Source organism: Apus apus, chromosome 18, assembly GCF_020740795.1.
Source record: "Apus apus isolate bApuApu2 chromosome 18, bApuApu2.pri.cur, whole genome shotgun sequence".
NCBI classification, from domain to species: domain Eukaryota; kingdom Metazoa; phylum Chordata; class Aves; order Apodiformes; family Apodidae; genus Apus; species Apus apus.
In genome coordinates this window covers 11,987,376-11,989,593 of record NC_067299.1, presented here as the reverse complement: position 1 = coordinate 11,989,593, position 2,218 = coordinate 11,987,376, and the positions used below count along the sequence as shown (strand labels likewise).

The window sequence follows — 2,218 nt, the reverse complement described above, 5'->3', positions numbered from 1 at the left end:
TAGATCAATGACAGGGAAGAGAGAGTGGGGATGGGACAGAGAGGGAGGACATGTGATTCTGTGGTTCTCAGAAATTGCATTTCTGACGCATTCATATAAATGAGGACACTTTTGATAGCCTGGAGGCAAGAGGTACCTGCATTTCCATGGCAGGAGTTCAAGGGATTTGAATTTCCCTTTGTGATTCCATTGATCTCTGTGTCTCAGCTGTACAGTCCCATGCCTGGAGAGGAAAGATTAACTGATAACTACCCAGAAAGTCCAAACAGAGGCCAAATTGATGTCTGTCACACCAGTCCATGGGAACTTCACCAGCCTGCCATGACTTCTCAAATATGATGGAGGAGGGTTAACTGCCAGCAGCCCCTAGAAAGCCTGGCCGCATCCTTGATCGGAGAGGCTCCCGGACACCTTCCCTAGGAGGTCGCTGAACCTTCTCCCCTCCAGCAGAGAAACCAGATTGGGTGGTTACTCCTCAGAGGTTGAAAAATGAGACCCAGGACACGAGCTGTGGCCGTAAGAGGGTGGGTGAGGTCTTTACTAGTCAGCTGTGGACTCTAAAAAGGAGGCTGGAGGACAAAGTGCCGCCCCCCCCCCCCTCCCTTGGCAATGGCAGACTCACAGCTGAGGCCCTTTGGGAGGGCCAGGCACTGGCAGTGGAGGGTTCAGGGGGGGCAGAGGTGGCACCAGGTGGCCCCACTGTCACACACCTTGTGGAGACGGTGGCAGGTTTGGCTCAGTCTCAGCAGGTCGGGCAGCATCAGGAAGATGATGTGCAGTACCTGTGGGGAAAGGGGTGGGGGCAGCATCAGCCCTGGGAGCACCCTGCTTTAAGGGGGAGGCCCCAGCCCCGCCAGCTCCCCCACTACCCTCACCCTCTTGGTGGAGACCGTGGGTGATGGCCACGTCCCCACCCTCCTCACCACCCTTCAGGCTGCTGTGGGGTCGCTTGGGCTGCGGGGAGGGGATGCAGGAGAAGTGATGGTGGGCAGCCCCACAACCTGTATCGCCCCCACCCATCCTCATTCAGCCCACTGCCACCCTGGCAGCCTCACTGGCACATCCTCGTCTCTGTTGATCGGATGCCAGTTGCCATAGCAGCCAGAAGCCCCCTGGCCTGTGGCTCTGGGGATACTGACAAGAGAAACTCCTGGCTGGAGAAAAAGGTGGTTTATTGAGGGAAGCAAAGCTGAGGGCAGGAGCAAAACCCACACAGGGGTGGGATTTTGTCCCTGAACCATCTTGTCAGGACTGGCAGCACAGTGCTCGGAGGGACCATTCTGATCTTTGCTGCTCCTGTGGAGCTCCCAGGATCAGCACGGCCTGAGCTGCCAGGGGACAGACTGAGGGGTCAGGGTCCTTCTCCAAGGGCCGAAGGGCTGCGACAGACAGAAACAGAGCAGTGGTGAGACCCTGCTGGCTGCAGAGACCTTCCCATGACAGCCCCATCTGCCCCTGTCCCTGGCCTGGAGGAGCAGGGGGGACCAGCGGACCTCAGGAATCCCAGCATCCCAGACTGGGTTGGGCTGGAAGTGACCTTGAGGATCATCTAGTCCCAAAACCCTGCATGGGCAGGGACACCTCCCACCAGCCCAGGTTGCTCCAAGCCCCATCCAACCTGCCCTTGAGCACTTGCAGGGATAGGGCAGCCACAGCTTCTCTGGGCAGCCTGTTCCAGGGTCTCACCACTTTCCCAGGAAAGACTTTCTTCCTCATGTCCAACCTCACTCTCCCCAGTGAATGCCCCAAAGGTCTCCAACACATTCCCCCTGCCCTGAGGCATTTCCCTGGAGCAGGGCCAGGCATGGCAGCGTCCTGCCCAGGCCCCGGCCCTGCCCCCCCAACCCTAGCACAGCCCTGCCCCTGCTCACTGTTGCCGATCCGGAGCAGAGCCATGTCCTGGAGCAGAGCCTGGCCTCAGCCTGGCCCAGCGGCGCAAGAAGCTCCACGGTCGCACGGGGCGTCCTGATCTTGCCTTCATCATTTGACAGCTCAGAATATAAGTAGTCTGAGTTGCCAGGGAGCGGACAGAGGCTTTGTTGTCCTTCCTCAGGGGCTCAAGGGCTGTGACCAAAAGACAGAGCCAAGATGACCCCTGGTGTCTGCACAGACCCCCAGGCATCCCCTCCAGAGCACGGCAGCCACTTTCCCTAGGCAGGAGAGAGCTGCTGCTGCTGCTCAGCAATGCCACAAGTGCCCCTGACATGTTCCCCCTGCA

General features: G+C 58.9%; 1 long non-coding RNA gene across 1 annotated transcript; it reads right to left on the bottom strand.

Annotated features, from left to right (window-relative positions):
* Positions 1-1,155: 1,155 nt before the first annotated feature.
* Positions 1,156-1,944, bottom strand: LOC127392138 (uncharacterized). The gene is made up of 2 exons (XR_007891197.1): positions 1,872-1,944; positions 1,156-1,379 (listed from the first exon to the last, which is right to left on the bottom strand). It is a non-coding gene; the product is annotated as an uncharacterized LOC127392138 (long non-coding RNA).
* Between the last annotated feature and the right edge of the window lie 274 nt (positions 1,945-2,218).